The 16,136-nt window shown below is 42.0% G+C and overlaps 1 protein-coding gene across 5 annotated transcripts in view; it reads left to right on the plus strand.

Annotated features, from left to right (window-relative positions):
* Positions 1-16,136, plus strand: part of UBOX5 (U-box domain containing 5) — a 36,008-nt gene that overhangs the window by 10,521 nt on the left and 9,351 nt on the right. Inside the window, exon 1 of one of the 5 annotated variants that reach the window (XM_029916258.1) lies at positions 6,306-6,441. The exons of the other annotated variants lie outside the window; for them this stretch is intronic. The gene's annotated coding sequence lies outside the window, so the exon portion shown is untranslated. Of the gene's footprint in view, positions 1-6,305; positions 6,442-16,136 lie in introns of those variants that run through there. 5 annotated transcript variants of the gene reach the window in all.

Below are 16,136 nucleotides of genomic sequence, written 5' to 3' on the forward strand. Positions count from 1 at the left end.
AATGAACATTAAAAAAAAAATAAGGATCTTTTACAGCTTAATTTACATTTCAGGAATACCCCCCATTCATGTTTTCATCATACCTTTTAAAATTAAAGTCTCATTCTCCTTTAAATTTGGTTGGTTGTCTTTAATTGTTGGTTGTTCCTATTTTAAACAGCCATTTTAGAATTAGCATAAGGTCATTCTCTTAGACCCCCTCTTCTGCATTTCCACTTCTCTTGCATAAGTTCTCCCCCCCACTCTTCCTCTGGGATATTTTCTCCCTAAAATTGGACTTAGAGCGGTGCCTGGGTGGCTCAGTCGGTTTAGCCTCTGGCTTCGGCTCAGTTCATGATCTCACGGTTCGTGGGTTCAAGCCCGGCATCGGGCTCTGTGCTGACAGCTCAGAGCCTGGAGCCTGCTTCGGATTCTGTGTCTCCCTCTCTCTCTAACCCTCCCCTGCTCGCACTGTCTCTCTTTGTCTCTCAAAAAAAAATAATAAATAAAAAACATTTAAAAAAACTTTTAAAATTGGACTTAGAGTAGAATTAAATGATTGCCTCTTGGGCCAGTGGTTCCCAAATCAGATGACCTGGTAGAATGTTGTTCATGACAAGTAACTCAGACAAGAAGGAAATGCATTACCTCCCATAATAGGAAGTCTAATGGGCTTTAGGTTTGGTTGCATTAGGGTCACAAGCATAAGAGGATTGTATACATAGATTCTATATATTTGTCTGCAACTTAATACAAGTAGCCTTTGTAAACTATTGGGATCTGTGAATTTTAAGAAGGATCCCTCTCCCCGTTATTTAGGCCTTCTCTCAAAGACCCCTTCCCCATGCTTGCTAAAACAGTACCCCCAGGGGCGCCTAGGTGGCCCAGTCGATTAAGCAGCTGACTTCGGCTCAGGTCATGATCTCAGGTTTGTGAGTTTGAGCTTCATGTCAGGCTCTGTCCTGACAGCTCCCCTGCTCATGATCTGTCTCTGTCTCTCAAAAATAAATAAATGTTAAAAAAGTTAAAAAATAAATAAATAAAAATCATTTAAAAAACGGGCACCTGGGTGGCTCAGTCAGTTTAGCCTCTGGCTTCGGCTCAGGTCATGATCTCACAGTTCGTGGGTTCGAGCCCCGCATTGGGCTCTGTGCTGACAGCTAGCTCAGAGCCTGAAGCTTGCTTCAGATTCTGTGTCTCCCTCTCTCTCCGACCCTCCCCTGCTCACGCTCTCTTTCTCTCTCTCTCAAAAATAAATAAAAACAGTAAAAAATAAATAAATTTAAAAAATTAAAAAAAAACAATAAAAACCCAAAACAGTGCCCCCAGTGGTGTTTGTGCTCTGTCAGTTTTGGTTTCATTTTCCTCACTGCACTCAGCAGTATCAGAAATTATTCTTTATCTGTTTACTTACTGTTTTCCCCGTTGGAAGGTAGCCCTTTGAGTTAACTTTGTCTAGTTAACTAATTTGTCTCCAGTGCCTAGAATGGGTCCTGGCACAGAGATGATAATGTTTAGTGAGTATGGTTTGTTAATGAGAGTGGTCGGGAATTGCTGGAGCGTTGTGGTGGAAAGAAGGCAGAGGGCGGGTCTAGAGAGGTAGAACGGATCTGGGTCACAACTTAGGCACTGCTAAACAGCTTAAGTCTACAGGGGCGGGGTTTTTTTGTTTGTTTTTGTTTTTAAAGGGGTTTAAGTCAGCACAGTTGGGCAGATTCATGTTTTAGAATGCGATTGGGGGCAGGGGTGCATGAGATCTATCAGGGAGAGTGTTTCACAGATGTGTGCGACAGCTCATGAGAGAATGAGCGCCAGAGCTATGGGAATGGAAGGTCTGAGTTTCAGAGATGTTTGGAAGGAGAAAAAGGCAAGACTTGTTTATTGGTTGGATTAGGGAATGGTGATTTTGGTGCCTACATTGATATGGAATCAGCGACTAAAATCAGGAAAGGTATTTGGATAGAGGGTTAATCTGTGCTGGTCATGCTAGGATGAGCCTCCACAAGCAGAAATAATCCAGGCTGGGGTCTCAAATGGGGAAGAGGACAGGTGGCTATCAGAACCTTAGGTGTGTGAAATTGCTGGGACAGGTGGGAAGGAGGTTATTGCGTGTTTGGGAGCAGGGGAGAGAAGACCACCGAGAATAGAATATCAGCATTTAAAGGGAGAGCCAAGTAAAGGGGACCTAGTGGTAAAGACAACAAAAGAAGAGATAATCAGAAGGAGGGAAACATGATAGCAAAGAAGTTTGTCAGGGGTCCCAAAACTACCCTCACTAGAAGGATTCACAGAATTCAGGAAAGCTGTTACATTCACAGCTTATTACAGTGAAATTGGTACAGTTCATTACAATGAAAGGCTACAGATTAAAATCAGCAAAGGAAAAAGACATAGTGTGGAGTCTGGGAGACCAGGCACAAGCTTCCAGTTGTCCTCTTCCAGTGGAGTCGTGTGGACGGCTCTTCATTTCAACCCAGCAATGATATTTGTCATTTACTGATACAGCTGATCAAGGTAGCTCACCTGAGGCTGTGCAGGGTTTTTATTGGGGGGGGGGGGGGTCTGTCATGTAGGCGTGGAGTGTCCACGTGGCTGACCTTATTCAGTCCCCATCCCTCTCAGAGAGCCAACTGATAAAGCATGGCCCAAGGTTCCCACTATTGGTATCATAAACTGTCTGGTGTGGCCCATGGTCTCAGGTGTATACAGACAGTCTTAACAGGAAGGATATTCAAAGGGTGTAAAGATTATCTCTGAGGAGCTGGCAAAGGGCCAGTGATTTTGGAATGTGTTTTTTAAACAGCCCAAACCTGCTGAGCTAACCTTTTGTTGCACAGAAGCCAAAAGGAAAGGAGAATATTGCAAAATGGAGACGATTTGCACCATGTTAGTTCCTGGGGAGAGAGCAGTGAAGACAAGAACCAGAAATCTCCAGTAAATTTGGCAACATGGACATCACTGGTGGCTTTAGCAATAGCAGTTTGAATTGGATTGTCAGGGCAAAAGCTGGACACGCCTGTTAAATACTGAGAGTTAAGGAATGGGTTGCAAATGTTGAGGCAACTCCTTGAGAACTTTTGAAGAGAAGGGGAACCTTGAGCAGGATACAGAGTGGGACTAGGATCGCCAGATGAAACACAGGAAGTCTAGTTAAATTTGAATTTCAGATAAGTAATGAATAATGTTTTGTGGTAGAGTACAGATAAAATTGGCCATTTAAAAAAAAAAGCGCACAATTCAGTGATAGTCCTTTGATGGTGTTGTACAACCAATCACCACTATCTAGTTCAAGAACATGTTTTTTCACCCATACCCAGTAAGCAGTGACTCCACATCCCCACCACCACCCCCCAGACCCTGGCCACTACTAATCTGCTCCCTGGCTCTGTGGATATGCTTATTCTAGGTATCTCCAAAACGTGGAATTATAGGATATGTAACGTCTTGTGTGTGGCTTCCTTTACTCAGTATAATGTTGCCAGGATTTATGCATGTTATGGTGTGTACCAGTTTTTCGTTACCGAATAACAGTCCGTTGTGCGGAGATGCCCTGTCTTGTTTATCCATGCATCAGTTGATTGACATTAGGTTTTTCCATTTTTTGGCTATTGTGAATGGTGCCACTGTAAACATTCATGTGCATGTTACTTGAACACCTATTTTCAGTACTTTGGATATATACCTAGGAGCGAAATTGCGGAGTTATATGTTAATTCTATATTTACCTTATCAAGAAACTGCCAAACTTCCACAGTGGCTATACCATTTTACATTTCTAGCAGCAAGGTATTAGGGTTCCACTTTCTTCACATCTTTGCTAACACTTGTTACTTTCTTTTTTTTTTTAATGTTTATTTATTTTTTTGAGAGAGAAGGAGAGAGAGAAAGAAAACATGAGTAGGGAGAGGATCAGAGAGAGAGGGAGACACAGAATCTGAAACAGGCTCCAGGCTCTGAGCTGTCAGCACAGAGCCCGACGTGGGGCTCGAACCCATGAACCACAAGATCATGACTTGAGCCAAAGTCAGAGGCCCAGCTGACTGAGCTACCCACGTGCGCCTCTGTGTTTTATTTTTTTAATAGCCATCCTAGTGATGAGTGAAGTGATCTCTCATTGTGGTTTTGATTTGTATTTCTCTAGTGACAAATTGTGCTTAGCATCTTTTTTTTTTCTTTCTTTTTTTCTGTTTCTTTCTTTCCTTTCTTTCTTTCTCTATGCCCAGTGTGGGGCTTGAACTGACTACCCCGTGATGCTCTATTGTCTGAGTCAGCCAAATGCCCCTAGCATCTTTCAATCTTAACAATACTGAGTCTCTAATCTGTGAACAGAGATGTCTTTCTATTTATTTAGGTTTTCTTTAATTTCTTTCAGCAACATTTTATAGTATTCAGTGTAGAAATCTTATACTCCTTAGTTACATTTATTCCTAAGTATTTTATTCTTTTTAATGCTACTGTAAATGGGCTTTATTATGAGTATTCTTTATGAATTACTCATTGCTAGTCTTTAGAAATATGAATGATTTATCCTGCATTTTTGCCTAATTCTTTTATTAGCTGTAAAAGTTCTTGTATGTGTATACAGGATCATATAATCTGTGGATAGAGTTTTGCTTCTTTCTTTCTACTTTCTACTTTTTTACCTTTCTTGCCTATTAGCAAGAGCTTCTTGTATGAGATTGAATAGAGTTGTTTCTGACCTTCTGGGGAATTCTTTCAGTCTTTCGCCATGGAATATATTAGCTGTGGGTTTTTCATGAATGCTCTTTATTATGTTAAGGAAGTTCCTTTCTGAGTTTGCTGAGTGTGCAATATGTAATTTTTTTTAGCATATGTCACAATAATACATAGGACATTCTAATACTAAAAGAAAAAATCCATTGTGTATTTTCAAATTTAAGTGGACAGTTTTTATTTTTATTTGCTAACTGGGCAACACTGAGAAAAAAAACAGCACCAACGCAAGGTTTTGCTTGTTTTTTTTTTTAATATTTGTTTATTTTTCAGAGAGAGGGTGTGAGCTTAGGAGGGGCAGAAGATCCAAAGTGGTGCACTGAGCACTGAGTGGTGCACAGCAGTGAGACCAGTGCGGGGTGCAGACTCCCCAAATGTGAGATCATGAACTTGAGCTGAAGTCGGATGCTCAACCTACTGAGCCTTGGCAAGGTTTTCTGAGGGGGCTGTTGAGGGCAGAAGAAGTCTGAATGTTGCTTATCTGTTGAGAAAAGGTGCAGTAGTCAGAGATAAGTTGAGGATTCAGGAGAGAAGCGGGAGCAGATGGAATTAGGGCCAAGCACCAGGTTTGTAAATGAAGAGCCTGGCTGCTTCAGCTGGGTTCCCATAGAGGTTTGCTGACACTGCTATTAAGGAGAGGAGTATGTGGTATTAGAACCCTTGGTTTATCTTGTTTTGAGACTGTGGGTCTCTTAAAATTAGGAGACGCATCTGTGCCTTGTTTTAAGTTTTTTGAGAGTAAACGGTGTATCTACCTGTGCCTAGCAGTATGCTTTGCACATATTAAGGCCTTGAAGAGTGAATGGGCCCTGAGCGCCTAAGACAGCAAGCTGCAGGCTTCTTCTGGGTGCGCTCCTATGCTCTGGTTGGTCTTCTGTGCACCTCTCGTTGGTGGATGACTGTGTGGGATGTGCGGGGACAGCTGTCTTTCATTGTAACCAGCTCTCAGAAAATGCACACAAGTCACATTTTTTTCATGGATGGACAAGTAACTCAATTTAGAAATTACAAGAAGTATTGTACTTCTGTAAAAGCTGAAGTGCCCAATTTATAAAATTGCTCAGTGCATTGGTATTCCACCCACTCTGTGAGGTTAAATGCTTTTCTCTTATTTGACAGGTAATCTTTTCTTTTTCTTTTTTTCCCTCTGTAACCCGTTTGAGCCTAGTCTTTAAAATATGTGGATCTGCCAGAATTACTTTCCATTACATTTTTGTGAGACTCAAAAATTGGGTTGTATAACTCAGCTATGGCAACTTTTTAGGCCAAAGGAAGATGGATGCTAAGGTGTTCAGAAAGTGTCATGGTCACCTTATTCTCTTCTAAATCATCCCTCCGCACTTGGCAACCCCCCAGTTCTTTGTCCTCAACCACAAAAAGGTTTACTTTGCTGCTTCAAGCTTTGAGGAATCACAGATAGAAGCCTTCCAGGTAGGTGACCAACTGGGTCCAGTTTCCCTGGGACTTCTCTGGCGTTTGCACAGAAGGTTCTACATTGGAAAAGTCCTCAGTCCTGAATAGACCACATGGTTGATCACCCTACCTTTGGATCTCTTCTCAGCCCTTCCTTTTCACTTCCCCTTACTCAGCCTGCATCCTGGGAAGCGGAGGAGAAAGGTCTGTCTCCACCTGGCCATCCTGTAGGGACTCAGCTGCAGGGAGTACACTCAGCATTGCATCCTCGGTCCTCGGTCCTCAGATGTTATCCGGTGACCCCAGGACCCCAGTGTGAGTGTTTAACTACTTGCTTGTACTTTAAACACACAGAAGGGAAAATAGAGTCACCCACCACTCTAATCTGTTGCATATTTTAAATTGCTTCATGGCCACCATTACCTCCCAAATTATTCGTGTGTACATATTCCTAAACACAGATTTTTAACAAATGAGTGATCCTAATACTTCTCTTTTGTGTTCTTTACAAAATTTTATATATAGTTTTATAATTTTTCTCCACAGATCTATTTATCATTTTAGTGGCAGGTACACCAAGAATAAACGTGTCACTCAAATATTTCTTTCAGTGTGGGTAGTGGGATTCCCTGGACATTTCACTTGACCCTCGCAACCCATTTTTGGCCTTATATCTGGGTAAAGAATTTTAAGACTTCCATGGTAAAAGAGATTTGGATTTAGGGTGCCTACACCCTGGCTGGCTCAAGAGGAAGGATCTTGGGATTATAAATATGAGCCCTACATTGAGTGTAGAGATTACCTGGAAATAAAATCTTCAGGGGCATCTGGGTGGCTCAATCTGTTGCTTGCCTGACTTTGATTTCAGCTCGGGTCATGATCCCAGGTCATGGGATCAAACCCTGCTTCAGACTCTGTGCCAAGTGTGGAGCCTGCTTAAGATTCTCTCTCTCTCCTCTGTCCCTCTCCCCAGCTTGTGCTCTCTCTAAAATAATAATAATAAGAACAAAGAAAATATAATCTGTAAGATAAAATAAAAGACTTCTTAGAGGATAGTACCAGGGATTCTTGTGATGGAACCTTTCTGTGTCTTGACTGTGGTGGTGATTACACAAATCCATACATGGGATAGCACTGCAGAGAGCTGAATACACAGGCAAGCATGCACGAGTGCGTGTAAACGGGGGCAGTTGAAGAAGACCAGGGACTGTACCGTTGCCAGCTCCCCGGGTGCGCTGCTCTACCACAGCTGTGCCAGACGGCGCCATCAGGGAGAACCGCCAGTCAGCGGGTACGCGGACTCTCCGAGTTGTTTCTTACAACTGTGCAGGAGTCTGCTGCAATGATCGTAAAACAAAAAGTTTGATGAAAACCTTTAAAAATAAAAAGTTTCTTCGGGGTGTCTGACTGGCTCAGTTGGTAGAGAATGCAACTCTTAAAATCTCAGGGTCGTGAGTTTGAGCCCCATGATTGGGAGTAGTTTACTAAAAAAAAAGATTTCAAAGGTAGCTTGCTTTGAGATCCCTCTAAGATTGTAATATGTTATGCATAGTTCATTTTACTCCTTTCTCCTAAGAATACCCTTCCCTCAAAACAAAAACCAAAAAAAAAAAAAAAAAAAACAAGAAAGGAAGCAAATGCCCAGGGAGAAACTAAGACCCCTAGTTTATGTCTAAGTAGTTTGTACTCTGATACTCATCTTTGATGCCTTCAGGAAGCCATTTGCAAAGCTGGAACCCCTTGAAGGGTGAATTGCCTCTAAGTGCTTCAGAATTGCTTTGTCATCTTGGAGGATAATGGCAGGCTTTTCATTAGTGTCAGTTCTTTCCCGGGTTGTAAGCCTTCTGTGACTTCTCTCTGACCAGTGGCTTCCAAACTTTTTTTTTTTGCTATAGAACTTAATAAGAAATACCTTTTACATCAAAACCCAGACTAATAGGGGTGGCCTGCTGGCTCAGTTGGTAGAGCATGTGACTCTTGATCTTGGGGTAGTGAGCTCAAGCCCCACGTGGGGTATAGAGATTACTTAAGAAAAGCCCAGATTGATAGATAGAAATACAGTTTCAAGTATATATCTAAAGCAGAAGTTTCACAAAACACTTTCCCACCTTCATGTATGATGGACTCTGACTCTATTCTACTTAATTTTTTAAAATTCTTTTTATGTGTCCGTAATATGAAATCTTGATTCTTGATCTGCAGTTTGGGGAAAAAACACTGCCTCAGACCACCAAATAAAGTAGTCTAAAGTCCATTAGCATAATATTCAAAGCCCTCCCCCTCTCACTGCATCTGCCTTTCCAGCTCTGCCTCCTCTTCCCTTTCTAGCTAAGTAGCATATTCTGCATTTCCTAAACCAGCCTCACCAGTCCCATTGCTATGCCTTAGCTACTATAGGTCCCTCTCCCCAGTGTCCTTCCCCTGTTTGGTTCTTGCCTTCTGGCTCCCATAGTCAAGCTCGTGTTTTCCATTGTACCATGAGTATGTAGTATCCGTCCCATTTCAGAGTTGTCCAAGATGTCAGGCATGTGGCTTAGCTGTCTCCAGCTCAGACATTACTTCCATGGTGGTAATTCAGAATTCCCTGAATTCTGAGTATACTTTTGACCAGTCTTCTTCCATTTTTTTCATCCAGAGCCACAATAAGAAATTTTATATTGGATCTAGTATACAATACTTGTATTGTGCTTGTATAAAACTGAACCAAGTTGGAGTGCCTGACTGACTCAGTTGGTGGAGTGTGCAACTCTTGATCTCGGGGTTGTGAGTTTCAAGCCCCACGTTGGGTATAGAGATTACTTAAATAAAATCTTAAAGTTTCATGAGGGGTGCCCGGATGGCTTAGTCGGTTAAGCGTCTGACTTTCCATATTGGCTTGGGTCAAGATCCCATGATTTGTAGGTTTGAGCCCTGAGTTGCTTGGGATTCTCTCTCTCTCTCTCTCTCTCTCTCTCTCTCTCTCTCTCTCTCTCTCTCCCTCTCTCTCTCCCTCCCCCTCCCTCCCTCCCTCCCTCCCTCTCTCTCTCTCTCTCTCCCCCTCTTTACCCCTCTGCTGCTTCCTCTCTCTCAAAAATAAACATTTTTATGAAAGTTTCATGAAATAATTTCCATATTATGTGCACTTTGATATTTTATATTCTCTTTCAGTTAATATTTCTTTCCTTCAACCCATAACTTCGTTTCAAAACCACAAACAGAAAAACACATCACTTAGACCTCAAGACTTGAGAACAGGACCATTTCATTTATTTTTTCTTTTCCTCCTCTTCTTTCATTTCCTTTTATTTTTTATCTTTATATATTTTTTAATGTTATTTTATTTTATTTTTGATACAGAGAGAGACAGAGCATGAGAGGGGGAGGGGCAGAGAGAGAAGGAGACACAGAACCGGAAGCAGGCCCCAGGCTCTGAGCTAGCTGTCAGCACAGAGCCTGACGCGGGGCTCGAACCCACGAACGTGAGATCTGACCTGAGCCGAAGCCGGAGGCTTAACCGACTGAGCCACCCAGGCGCCCCTTTTGTTTCCTTTTATAAGAAGACTTGTAGAGAATATTTACTGCAATATTTTTTCATATTGAAAAATTACAAACAACATAGGTAATAGAGCAATGGAGAAGCAAGCTGTTTTAGTCCCCATTTGAGCATGGAAAACCTTAGACGAATCATGCTGAATGGAAAAGCCAGTTATGACAGGATGTACCTGGTATAATGTCATTAAGGTACAATAAAAACATACACGACTTACTGCATGTTGTTCACAGGTACATACCAATGCTGATTTGAATGAGAGGCACCAACTTCAGATAGAGTGTTATCTCTTGGTAAAAAAGGAGAGGAAATAGGATTAGTGGTGGGTTTTGTTTGTATCTTTTTTTTTTTTTTAAGAGAGTTGTGCTAGTTACAGAGCCAGCCATAAAATTTACATGTATGTTATCTGCTTATACACCCGTATTATCTTGCTGTCTTAGAAATACCTCTGTTGTCTCCCTCCAGGCTACTTCTCTGAACGGCAGGGCAGTTTAGTCACTATCCGTGGCCCCCAGTGTATACTCAGACTCAGTCTCTCTTGGACTAAGATGCCAGATTTGGAAAAGGAGACTCTCATTTTTAAGTATTTGCTGGAGTAAATTTGTCAGTAAATAAGTATTTGTGTAACCTGCCATTTCCCAGGCGGGGCGTTCCTGGATGCTGCTGTCTGCCTTCCCAGTATGTTGAGCCATTCTGTTTTTCTGGATTAAGCATTAAGGCAGGAGGCACTTGACCTTAAAAGGTCAGGGGTGTGGGAACCAGAGGTGATAAGATCACACAGAGACCTTTATGGCAGCCAGAGCCCTATAGAATCCTACAGTGTTTGGACATCACAATTTCCCGAAGAAACAGATAACTATCATTTGTTAGAGGTTTTAAAAAGGGTCTGACACTCTTCTTACATGGCAGAGTCCTTTGCTTCATTTGATCTTAAATTGTTTCCCCCCACCATTCTTATTAACAGGCTTTATTTTTTTTTAGAGTGGTTTTAGGTTTACAGAAAAATCAAGCATATAATGCAAAGTTCTCATATACTTACACTCCCTTGAACTCAGTTTCTACCGTTAGTAACATCTTGCATTAGCATGGCACATTTGTTACAATTGGTGAGCCAATATCGATACATTATTATTAACGAGGTTCATAATTTACATTAAGGATCATTCAAATTGTGTGGTTCTGTGGATTTTGACAGATGCCTAATGTCGCATATCTACCATTACAGCATCACAGAGCGGTTTCACTGCTTGACCATTTCGTTTTCTTTCTTTCATAACCAGTTTTGCTATATATAGTTTTTCTTTAAATGTTGAGAGAGAGCGAGCACACATGCTCTAGAGCTGGGGGGGGGGGGCGGGAGGGGAGGAGGGGCAGAGAGAGGGAGAAAGGGAATCCCACAGACTCCGTGCTGCCAGCACAGAGCTCAACTCCAGGCTTCGTCTCACGAACTGTGAGATCATGACCTGAGCTGAAATCAAGAGTCGGACGCTTAACCGGCAGAGCCACCCAGGCGCCCCCTTGACCATTTCATTTTTATCTCTGCACTCCAGTGTCTAGCATGGGGCTTATAACTGTATATGAATGTGCAATAATATCTTGTCTAAAATTAAATATGAGCAATCAAATTCAGTCGAATTTGAAAAACATTTAAAGAACAATCTGCCACAACCAAATAGAGCTTATCCTAGGAATAAAAAGATGGTTTAAAATTAGAAAAATGTGCTATCTCTCATTAGTCTGTCAGATATGAAAAATAATAAAACTCAATATTTAGAGAAGATCAGAATTCAAAGCCTATCCCTGATTTTCAGAAAATTCTGAAAATTAAAATGCTTTATTAACATAAAAAGAATATTTCAGTCAGCATTATTTCAAAGATGATACACTAGAAGCATTTTCTAATGGGAACAAAACAAGCATGGCAACTCTATTATTTCATATAATTCTGGAAGTTCCAGCGAATGTAGTAAGATGAGAGATCAGTAAGAGTTACCATTTTGAAAAAGAGGCTCTCATTATTATTGAGATTGTAGAACTCCCTCCCAAAAAAACCCAACTGAAAATCTGTTAAAATCAATTGGTTTAATAAGCCAACTGAACACATACTAGATACCCAAATGAAGAAGTTCCTATATATAGCGAAACTGGTTATGAAAATTAATGGGATAACAGGATCTATTAACAAATAGCCACCTTAACAAGAAACATGTAGGACCTCTTAAGAAAAAAAGTCCGGGTCACCTGGGTGGCTCAGTTGGTTGAATGTCCAACTTCAGCTCAGGTCTGATCTCAGTGTTCGTGGGTTTGAGCCCCACACTGGGCTCTGTGCTGACAGCTCAGAGCTTGGAGCTTGCTTCAGATTCTGTCTGTCTCTCTCCAAAATAAATAAACATTAAAAAAAAAAAGTCAAAATTGTACTAAGACAAAAATTGACATAAGATTTTTATTTTAATATTGAAGTGGTAAAAACTTGCCAGCAACCTAAATGTCCAAAAGGAGAATGGTTTGTTGACAAATTTACTGTCTCTTATTCCATAATGATTTTAAGGTAGCTTTCACGATATATTTACACTATGACATAAAAATAAGTGAAGAATTCAGGCAAAGAGAACTCTGGAGGAATGGGCCACAGATTTATTCTGAGCTTTCTAGCAGCTAAAATAAAGAAAAGATCATGATCAATTATATGATTCATATTCACCCCATAAAATACTGAATTAATTGGAAAAAAACAACTGTTCTAGGACTGAGACGAGAAAGAGAATTTTCTCATGGGTCTTCAAGAGAGGATACTATGCAGAGTCAAGAATGGTCATCTTGACAACCTAATAAAACAACAGTCATAGAGAGGTTTTTTTTTTTTAAAGTTTTAAATGTTTATTTATATGGGGGGGAGGGGCAGGAGCAGAGAGAAGGAGACAGAGGATCTCAAGCAGGCTCCACACCAACAGCACAGAGCCCAGTGCGGGGCTTGAACTCACATACTGTGAGATCATGACCTGTGCCGAAGTCGGACACTTAACTGACAGAGCCACCCAGGCGCCCCAGAGGTGTTTCATTCCCTGCTCATGGGCCACATGGAAGTAGCTGGTGACGCTGTGTGTGGTGGGATGAGGAGTGTGGTGGTGGTCGTAGCTGGGATTTGAACGTGGGGGTGGTCCTGTACACCGCCTGCCCTAAGGAGCACCTCCATGGGGACGTACAGTATAGAGACTAAAATTATGGTTCCCCGCTGATGTGTCCGGCCCCCCATTATCCTGTGAATTTTGACAGATAGGCCACTACATTTTCATCAGTGTGTTACATCCATCTTTGCTACGGCTGAGGGTCCACACTGCTAGGCCGTCTGTCAGATGGTGATTTGGGACATGAATGCAGCAGCCACCAGGGGTGCCAGGCAGGAAGCAAGAGGTGCCCCTTAGGCTGGCATTACAAAGCATTTAATGTGGATGGACTGAACAATCTCCACAAATATTCTCCCAAATTAGATTTTGATAAGTGCTATGTTGAACAAAACAGGCTGTGTCCGGTCAGATGCTTTAATGGTTGGCTAATGGAATTAACAACCTCTTACAAAGGTTGAAAAGCCTCGTGAGGTTAAGATGCTTGAATAGAGGGCTAGCTTATCTAAAGATTTTCTCACAAAACATTTTGAGGCTTGATCCAATACATGTTGGAAGGGACAGTCAAGGTTTCCACATTTCTACATGTAGAGCATGGCCACATTAAGTTTGGGAGAATTAATTTTTTTTTAAATGAATGATAACCAAAGCGTGACCTGAGTAAGAGGCAATAAACCAAAGTTATAAAGTGTCCATATACGTTCCTGGTAAACCCTTTAAGGTAAATGGTGCCCCCGTAGGTAGTAACCAGAGTGGTTTGGAAGGTTTGGAATCTCAGTCCTAGCTTAACCTCTCTTTAAGTTTCTTCATCTGCAAAAGAAGGATATATTAGGGCTAACTGTTGGTCAGCTTAGAATGGACTAAAAGCCCAGGAGGCCTCCTCTGAAGTAGTTCATGTATGTACCGTCTAGAACTGGAGTTGTGTTTTGCTGCTAGAGGGTCCTTGTGTCGTGACTCACTGGGAATCATTTCTGTTTGCTGGGAGTGCAGATAAAACCTTGTAAATTATCATTTTGATTGGAGGGACAGTCCAGTTCCTCCCTCTTCAGGGGTCTGAGGTGGGATTTTTAAAGTTTGAAAGCCCTTGGACTCTTGCTCTCATCCTGGTCACGGGACCAGGATCTGGTGAGAGCTGAGCCAGGGTTAAAGGCCAAGTGCAGGCTGGTCCTAAGGGTGGTCACTCTGGGCAACTGCATTTCACACTGCTGTGTACAATTGAGTTGGGTCCTCAGATAATTTTGAAAACTTTTTCATGTGGCCTCATACTCAGAGCTAAGCCCTTCAGCATGGCTTGAGGAGGAGCCCTGCCCAACTTGTTCTGGTTCTGACATTTCAGTTCTCAAAGAGATTGACTTCATGCTATGTAGAATAAATCAAAGTTAGAAGACTGTGGTGTGAAATGTCCAAGAAGACAACAAGGAGATAGGAAGAAGGTAAATGTTAGTGAAATCAGTGCCTCCCACTGGGAAATCAAGTCAATGCTTCCGGGAGCTGTGACATTACTACTCTGCCAGTTGGTTTTTGTCCCTGAAAATTGGAGGGAGAAATGGCCTAAGAGGGGGACAGCGGGATGGAGGTGATGGCACTCAGGGGGTCCTTCATCTCATTGTCAACCACCTCTCAGTGTGCTCGTGTTATAACAGTTTCTGTGTCTTTGCTTGTTCTTACCAAAGTCCTGTCCGGCCCATCAGGGCAAAGCTGGGAGAGAGCTGCCTGCAGCAGTGCAGGCAAAGCCTCTCGAACCCGGAGCCCAGGGGCCGCGCCCGCCTTTTGCTCAGGGCCAGCCCAGTTCTGCTCTTGCACACATCTGTTATGTCACCCTCTGTGTCACCGTCCAGTTTTCCTTTGGCATCAGAGGCTTGCATTTCCAGGAGAAATATTTTGTTTCCTGGGTCCGAGCTTTATATTCATTTTACTACTTCCATATTCAGTTAAAATCAGTGGTTTAATTGTACATTTAAAGCAAAACAAAAGCTTAATAAGAAGCCACTGCCCTACTTGGGCGGGAGAATTGAGGGCAGAGCTTCTGGTTTCCTGGCCAAGAGGAGGTATAGACGGGGCCTGAGAATATTTGCAGAGGCAGTTCCTCATACACTCATTTTTGAGTTATTGCGGAGAACAAGAAAAATATCAGAGGCCAGAGAGATTTTCCCTGGGGGGGAGGAGGGGAGAATTCTGTAAACTAGTTCATGTTGATTCCAGACTAGATTCTAGAATATTCTGAGAGAGGGATGCCATATATGCCTCAAACAGTGAGAAGTAGTAAGAGTTTCAACACAGCTTCACAACGAACCGGAGACTTTAGGTCAAGCGTCTACACTCCATCGGGCTCATCTCCCTCTTTTAATAATAATTATTTTGTAATATTTTTTTCTACTGTCCTGAACCTACAGTCAAAAATAATATAGGGGCAGCTGGGTGGCTCCCTCGGTTAGGCATCCGACTTCAGCTCATGTCCTGATTTCACAGTTCATGAGTTCGAGCCCTGCGTCGGGCTCTATGCTGACAGCACAGAGCCTGGAGCCTGCTTCCGATTCTGTGTCTCCCTTTCTGCCCCTTCCTGCTCATTCTCTGTCTCTCTCTGTCTCTGTCTCTGTCTCTCTCTCTCTCTCTCAGAATAAATAAACCTTAAAAAAGTTAAAAAAAAATAATAGTATAAACTACTTCTATGCATTTAAAAAAAACACGTGTGTGTGTATAGGTATGTGTTACAGATATACACACATTCCTGTATATACAAATGCCATGACAGTGATATAAAAGATGTTTTTAAGTGTGATAATAAAATTTATTCTCATGTGTAAATATTTGGCTATGATCATATTAGAAGGCATAATGAAATAACCAGAAGCTATTACTAATATGTAGAATCATCTAGAAGGAAGACTGCTACAAATGTAGACTGTCAGATATATGGTGTGGTTGTCAGAAATGGTCAATACCTCTTTGTAAAGATCTGAACAAAACAAAGTATACTCTTCCTGTGATCTGCATAGAAGTTCCCTTTTTTGGAAATTAGCATGTATTAAAACCATATTAAAAATGTTTTGTGTCTATATTAAAACTCTGAGTTAGGGGCAAGGCCGATGTAATAAACATCTAAAGTTCCCATGGCAGACCTTCACTGTGCAGAAACGGCCTGCTTTAAAATGTTAGAGGAGGCTCGGGGCTCCTGGGTGGCTCAGTCGGTTAAGTGTCTGACCTTGGCTCAGGTCATGATCTCAAGGTTTGTGAGTTCGAGTCCTGCATTAGGCTCTGTGCTGACAGCTCAGAGCCTGGAGCCTGTTTCAGATTCTGTGTCTCCCTCTCTCTCCCTCTCTGCCCCCTCCCTTACTCGTGCTCTGTCTCTCTCTATCTCA

The sequence above is a fragment of the Suricata suricatta genome, chromosome 12 (genome assembly GCF_006229205.1).
Source record: "Suricata suricatta isolate VVHF042 chromosome 12, meerkat_22Aug2017_6uvM2_HiC, whole genome shotgun sequence".
In the NCBI taxonomy this organism is placed as follows: Eukaryota; Metazoa; Chordata; class Mammalia; order Carnivora; family Herpestidae; genus Suricata; species Suricata suricatta.